This window comes from Alligator mississippiensis, chromosome 1, assembly GCF_030867095.1.
Source record: "Alligator mississippiensis isolate rAllMis1 chromosome 1, rAllMis1, whole genome shotgun sequence".
Lineage (NCBI taxonomy): Eukaryota > Metazoa > Chordata > Crocodylia > Alligatoridae > Alligator > Alligator mississippiensis.
The window spans coordinates 474,412,889-474,421,070 of NC_081824.1; positions in this window are offsets into that span (position 1 = coordinate 474,412,889).

Sequence of the window (8,182 nt, forward strand, 5' to 3'; positions counted from 1 at the left end):
CATTTACGGAGGAGCAGAAGATGTGCTGCTGGGACAGGAATGGGCCCGGGAGAGGAGGGGAAAAGAAAACTGTTCTCTCCTGTTGTGTGCCTGGAACTGGTGGCCTTCCTGCAGCTCCAGCCCTTGCCTCCCCAGCGGGCACACACCGGCAGTGCCCCTCGTCCCCACCTCTGTATTGTAAGGCCCTGCATGGGCCGGGCGGGGGATGGAGGCCTGCACTTCCCATGTCCACGCCCCTTCCCTCCTCCACCTGGTTCCCAATGCACCGCAGGGCCTGGGGGATCCTGGTCTCCCCTGTGCTGGAGGAGCTGGGTCCCCCGGGTGAAGCTGGGACCCCGAGTGCTCCACTGCCTTTTTCCTCAAGCTCCAGGACCCTTGTGGGAGCTCGTCTGCAAAGATTTTCCTGTGCCGGGCCAGGGCTGTTTTCTGTTCCCTGGAACTGGTTCTTTTTACCCTGAAGAACTACAAAAATTGAACCCCAAACAGGACAGAGTTTACAGAGTTGAAAAAGTTCTAGCAACGAAAGGAAAGGGGAGAAAGAAGCAGTTGCTGGTGAAATGGTTGGGGTGGCCAGCCAAATTTAACAGCTGGGTGGAAGCCTCCCAAATTTGTGACATATAGGGGTACCTCAGTCAGAAGGCCGAGATGTGTGACGGTGGCTTTTACATTGCTTTGCCCAACAGCGCTTGCGCCAGGATTTTTCTGAAGAACACCAGCTCGAACTTTACCATACAGCTGGTTAAACCTCTGGATCTGCTGGGCAACTGGGAGATAGGCTTAGCAGAAATACAATACCCGCACAGCTGGAACAGCATCAGCAAAGACACCCCTTTCAAAATCAGTTCTGGGACTAAAAAATGGGAGTACCTCCTGTCTCCGGGGTATTATACAACCATCAAAGAGTTCCTGGATCGTATGAACAATACAATTACCATCCACCCTACTCCACCTGAATTAGTTATGCTCTATGATCAGGTGAGCAGAAAAATTAGACTGAAAGTCAGTGATAACTCCTATGCTTTTTCTACCAGTGGTGAACTAGCGTATATTATGGGGTTGCTACCTGGGTGCACTGCTAAAAAAAAACCCTTTACAGCTGATATTACTGGTGGGTTCAATTCTCTGTATGTCTGCATGGACGTTGTGGAACATCATCTTGTCGAGGAGTTTTTGGTTTCTTTGCTATGCTGCATCCCTTTCTGTGGGAACAAGTTTGTCACCATCACATGTGACAACCTGCATTATGTCCCCATTAGTCAGCACCACATCAACACAATCAGCATTGAAATAAGGACAGATCTGAACAAACACGTCTCATTTCACTTTGGGACGTGATCGTTAAGCTTCACCTACGCCCCCGGAACACTTTGAGATTTTAAAATAAGTAAAAGCACGACGGTGATGCTAAAAAACTACGGGGACCCTAACTTGTACAGAAATTATTATAAAGCCCAGGCCGGGTATGGTCTTTCAGGATATCAGGGGGTACCCATGATGTACACGGCTGGTGTGGGAGGCATATTTCGCAGCCTCTTCAGAAAAGCCGTTCCACTTTTGAGAAGGGGTCTGGAAATTGCTAAGCCCCACACTAAAAATGCAGTGGAAAACAGAGCCAAAGATGTGATCAGTCACATCTCCTGAGCTGTCCTGGATAAGGTGGTCAACCCAGCAAAGCAGGAGGGGTCCAGCCTCATGTATATTCAAAGAAAGAGCCTTAAAAGAGAGAGACACACCAGACTTCAGACATGCAGGACCTCCTGAACCCCTTAAAAAGAAGACGGTAAGTTGACGGGGCTGCCACACATGAAAAACCAAGAAGCAGCCTGGGAGAAAGAAGGGGCACTCTCCTGTAGGAAAGAAAAAAAATATATGTTAACCGCCATGGCCTTTGTTCACTGTGGGTCTGAAGAATGTGCCAAATCCGAACTCGATGTGTTTCAAATAGCCCCTACGCAGACCTGCATTGAGAAAAGCCTGTATGTTGAGATCCCCCCACTTTCAGCTATTACTGAGTCCAGTCCCCTTGACTTTTTCATAGCTGGGAATGGCGAAGATTACATGGATTTGAACAACACGCTGCTGTACTTTTGCTGCAAGATTGTAAAAGGCAATGGAACTGATCTTGATGCCGGGGCAGCGGTGGGTCTGGTGAATTATCCGCTAGCCTCTGTCTTCAGTCAGCTGGATGTCACTCTGGGAGATCGTCTCATAAGCCAGAGCAACAACTGTTACCCCTACCGAGCCTTCATCGAATCGGTTCTCAACTACAGCAATGACACCCTCGCCACCCAATTTTCTGCCGGGCTGTTTTACAAAGATACACCTAGGCATCATGAAACGGTCATGCGGGATGGCGATAATCATGGGTTTCAGAAGTGGGAAAACCTGACAGACCGGAGACAAAGAGACAGAGCTGCTTGGTCATCTCCATAGCAATTTGTTTTTTCAAGAAAAACTGTTGCTGAATGGCGTGGATGTGAAAATTAAACTGACATGCAGCAAAGATGCTTTCTGCTTGATGGGCACTGCAGCGGATGGCCCATGTAAACTAAAAATCACATCTGCCTCACTTTTTGTGAAAAAAGTGAAGGTAGCCTTGGGTGTCTGACTGGCCCACGCAGAGGCCTTGCTTAAGGCCAACGTTAAATACCCCATAGACAGCGTGGGTATGAAAATGTTCAGCATTCCTGCTGGCAGCTGAGTCAGCAATCAGGAGAATCTGTTTTTGGGGCAATTGCCCAAACCCATCGTCATCGGGTTTGTGGATAACGATTCCTTTAGCAGGAATTATGCTAAGAACCCCTTTACAATATTAATTTTGTGCCCCTCTACGTCGATGAAGAACAAACCCCGACAAAGCCCTTACAACCAGATTTTGCGAACGGTAACTGCGTGAAAGAATACATGCAGCTGGTACAGACGGCCGGTAAACATACAAAAGACCAGACCCTGATAATCAACCATAAGAAGTTTGCTCTGGGGTACACCTTATTTGCCTTTCATCTGTCTCCTGACCAGGAATATGCTGATCATTGTTGTGGAAACACACGCAGCATATTTTTGGGTCGGGTCAGCAGAAGCTTTTACTCAAATGAAACTACAGCTGTAGGGGGGACCCCAAAGTGACATGGATTTCCCAAGCACTTGGAAGGGGTTCCCCCCAAGTGCAAAATCAGGAGGCTTATATACTTTTTAACAGTGGCTACAACTCACGTGATCATATAGTGGAGTTTGCTAGAAAAAGCAGCTACAAACACTAGCTTATTACTGCTTTGCTGTTATCAGGATGGGAATTATGGGGGAGACAAGGTTAGTTCACAACGCGAGAACTAACACTTCTTTCTTGCACTTGGAAATCAGAGTTGTACATACTTTTTTTCTGCTATCTTCAAGGCCACGGTGAGCGAAGCAGCTGCAGAGGAGTTATCATCTTATAACTCGTATGATCAAAGTTTAAGGCATTTCTTTTTTTTCTGATTCCACATCATTATTCGCTGATTAAAACTGGGAACATGAGAGCAGAAATACGCTTTGCTGCAGCTTTGCCCATGACGGTTAACATGATCATGTACGGGGTCTTTGACAACGTCATAGAAATGAATCAGAGGAGAAAGGTTCTGTCTGACTACATGTGAAGATGGACATCGAACAGCTCGCCAGGGTATTATTCTCAGACCCTTACGCCAAAGAAACTTTCTTAGATGTTTTCCCCTGCGATTGGCTTCCTAAGACTCGACTGTCTAAAAGGCCCCTGAGCTTGGTGGTCAACACGCACTCACATCATCAACCTGGAGAGCACTGGTTGGCTGTTTACCTGGAGGATCGGAACCACGGGGAAGTTTTAGACTTGTACGGGCACCCCCCAAACAGCGCTCTCTTTCCTCAAAGCATTAAGTGGTTTCTAAACAAGAAGGCTACCAACACTGCTTTTCAGACAAGACCCCCAGTCTGTCGCCTGCGGATACCATTGTGTGTTTTTCCCACACCACCATAGCAAGGGGCTATCATTTGAACAGATTTTAAAATTGTATTATTCCAACAATTTAGCACAAAATGATAGGGTGGTGGGTGATGCATTTTGTAAAAAGTAAATATAACAATTTCCATGTGGCTGGGCCTGTTCAAAACATGTTTCAACATGCCCAGACATGTATTTCTTGCTATGACTTTCAGGCACGCTTTGTCTAAGTAAAACACTCAGCTGATACTGTGTAAATGAATCTGTTGTTTAAATGTGTACGCGTGTTTTCAATGAAAAAATCTTCTGTAGACAAAAACTTTATAGCAGTATAGAATAGTTTAATTCAAAGCATAAAACTTTACAGGGAGAGCCAATGGCTTTTAGAGACAGTTTTTCGCTTCTTAGGCAGTGCTGTTCCTGTTTCTTGGTCTGTTCCAGATGACCACGATTCATGGCATTGCCCATAACAGAAGATGGTATGTTCAGCTCGGTCATGGCTTTCATAAAGATGTCCCAGCCTTTAGGCGGATGTTTAGTAGTCCCAGCATGAATCTGAAGGGTTCCCCAGACCAAGTCAAGCATATTAGAAACCTTGACGAGCATCCCTTTGTAGACGAAACCCCCTTGATCACCCCAAGAAGAAATATCCTTGTGCTGGCTCCATTTACTGAGCAATACTTTAGCATTTTTCCTGTATCGGGCATGCACATTATCCAATACTTCTTGAACGATGGTGTTGGGGTTCGTGGGGGTTTCTAGGGGGTTTCCAGTTTCTAGAGGGGTCTGTTCTGGCAGAAACATGGTAATTTCCCTGGGTCCAGATCACCCTGCTTTATGTAGGTCAGGTATTTCTCAAGCACAGCGGCATACAGCTTAGCCTTATCATATTCTGCTAACACCGGCCTTTGGAGAATACCCCTCATTTCTGCATCCAATAAGCAGGTTGCCTCGATTCTGATATTTTCCTGAGGCGGTTGGAGAGCCCTTAATTATTCCAGCTCATGTTTGGGCACCAGGTACATTTTTTCTTCGTGCTCCATCACCAGCTAGCCAAAAGCCCCGTAGAGGGAGCAAAACTTAACAGAGGTCTGATAAATCCCCCAGACTGTTTCACCAGCTGTTTCTTTTTTTTAAGAGGCAATCTTTTGTTACTTAGGTTTTTTTATGATCCCACATCTCTTTTTCAGCATGGGAATTTGATGCAGTGTCAAAGGGATGTTTCTTTTTAAGGTGTTCAGAGCAATTTCTGAAATGGCTGCTACTAAATCGTCAGAGGCCGAGTAGAGTATAGCTTTTCTCTGCTGTGGGGAGGATTGAAGAAGCAGTTTTAAGAGAGGCAAATTTCTTTTTACGCGGTTAGACACATTCCCTTTCCACCGTCTCGAGAGCTAAGAAGAGGCCGCCACTACATCATCTCTTTTTATTCCCACCTGCTGTTTTTATAAAAGTGTAAGCAGCCGGTTGGTCGGGAAAAACCCTGGTTCTTAATCTAAAAGCATCCGGGGTAGAAGCATTTAAGTCAACCACCTCGTACCTGTAAGGTGTTTTAGTGGCATCCTCAAAAGTTTCTAGAAAGAACTGGGCCTTGCCTGGGTACATCTGCCATGCCAGAGACACTATCTGCAGCTTATCCTTGGGGTTTTTAAACAAAACCATGAATTTTGTGTTAAGGGCAACGGTGTAGCTCCTTTTCCCTTGACAGAAAACATTTTGAACTATATACCTAATGCTACGATTCTGATGGTGCACGTACTTGGTAAAGGTTTTCTCCATTTCGCCACTGTTACAGGCAGAGTCCATCAAATCATCTACCACAACCATATTTATGTTATTAGGAGGAAACAAACAGTCATCATGAGACTGTCCGGTAGACCCTCCACAAACTTGATAAAAGGGTATTTACAAAGCAGTTCTTTATACAAAGGCTGCCAACAGCTATGGCAGCACACCATATCCTCAGGCACAACAGACAACATTCGATCAGCGTGATCCAAAAGGTTTTTTATAAAGTAACTTTTACCACAGTTGCTAGGGCCTGATGAAATCACAGAAAAGGGGTGCTTCCCTTGCATATCCATCTTTAAAAACCATAGGGGAGGCTGTTAAAGTTTTCTGTGAGGACCCTTTTGTCATAAACGACTTTCTGCATTTTTCTCAAGTTTTTGGCTTCTATCATCCACTTGCTTTTGTTCCTGACAATACAGCGCTGTTGTATCACGATTGTTTTAGGGGTGTCCCCAGTGGGGTTTGCCCCATAATCTAGAACAAGATCTCTCAAGGTTTCAAAGTTGACTTTTTCACTGTTGGCCACATTCAGGGTAATCCCTTTCACCTTCAAGAAAACCTTTCCCCCGGACAACTTGTACCCATAGGTTTTCGGATCGGCCGACACAAGCTCTGTGATGCGTTCATCTGGTGGGATTTCGCTGGTGAGCTCACCTAAATAATCGCCGAGTGGGGGGTTCCAGTCTCCCTCGCAGCCCACCAATATCACAGAATCTGTGCCGTGGTACAGACACCGGTCTTGCAAGCTGTCTAACAGCTCGTACAACTCTAAGCATGCATAAGCGGTGGTGAAACAGGCTGTAAAGATGTTTGTGTTACCAGAGACCGTGTAACGCTCTTTGGCGTGTTTCCAAGACACGCAGGCTGCCTCATCATCAATCAAGTTGTAAGATGAAATGTCATAGGTGGGAGAAAAGAGGTAGCTAAAGAGTCCTTCGGGGTCTCTCGCGACGCTGGTGTTGGGCAAGTTGGTTCTCTGACCGAATTTACCCCACAAAGAATTTAGAAACAATTTTGCTATTTGGCGCTTGGCAGGGTTGGGTTTGATATGCCCTGGGCATAAGGTCACACCTTCTTTCTGCAAGAAATTGGCCACGTAGCTCTCTTGTTTTTCTTGGTCGGTATACCAGGCGGGGTAGCCCGAGGCTTCCTGCTTCTGTCGGAGGTGTATTTTTATGTACTGTGAAAAAAGAGTGCTAGGCTTCTCAGCAAAATGCCAGCCTTCATAGATTTGAGCTACTCTGTCCCCCTTGGTGATAGCTTTTTTCAATTCTGGTGTGCAGCACGTGCCCAGGAGGGCCCTCTCTTCAGCAATGTGGTCGCACTTTTGCTGTCTTGTTTCCGTGCAGAGGCCACACAGTGTGAACATAAGTTTCCCATTCACCCTAGCGGGTAGCATGGAATAAAAAGGCTCCATGGTGGGTGCAGTTTCACCCTGGCTCTTCCAAAATAGCTTGACAGGGGTTGGAAATTGTCATGAATGGTTTCAGGGTGTACTGTTGGGTACTTCTTCATTTTGTTTATAAAGGGGTAAAGACTGGTAAAATCGTAATAGTGTATTTGTGACTTGCTACATAGTGGGGCAGCCAAGGGAAGGGATTGTGGGGAGGAACTTGATTTGGCTTCTCTTGGTCTTCTCCAGATAAAATACAAGGCCCCAGAGACATCCTGGGTGTGACACCCTGGGATCCTACTCCAGCTCTGGCAGCACCACCTCTCCCTGCCCCTGCCAAATAGCCTGTGTGAGAGCAGAGAGGCAGGTCCCTCTGGGCCACTGAGCTAGCTGGAAAGGCAGACTGGGAGAGCTGCTGGCTTTGAGGGCACAACTGTCAGCCCCTGCCCATCTGCCCAGGAGCCCCCCAGAGCTCAAGCTGCCTCTGTCTTCTCACTAGGGAGAGCAACACGACCCAGGACAGGGTAGACAAAGGTGGGTGTGAGTACACATTAGATTCTCATGTCCACTTTCTACTTCTTGTTCAGGGAAGCTTCCTGCCTCTCTTTTCCAGTGCCAAATGCCCTCCATGGACCTCAGCATCCCTCTGTAGCGGGTTCGGAGGCTGGATCCCCTGTGGGGAGTGACACTTCTAAAGGCTTCCTAAAAGAGACACCTGACTGGGGGGCACATGGCTCCAACATGAGTTTATACAGCCACTAGTTGTGGGGGATTTGGGCAGAGCTCTGCCTGTCTTCTGCTCAGGTTCTTTCCTAGCGCTCCTGGTTTTAGTGCTTGGTGCATGGAGCTGGGTGGGAATCCCACCTCCGGCCCCCTTCTGCTACATGAGTCAGGGGGTTTCATGTTTTTAAGCCTTCCTCTGAGACATTGGGTATGTGGGTATTGAGCTGTGCTGAGCCTTTCTGGAAAGGCTGTGAGAGGCCTCTACATAAGGATAGTAGTAGTCATTATGACAGTTGCTATAACTGCTACTTATTATGCTA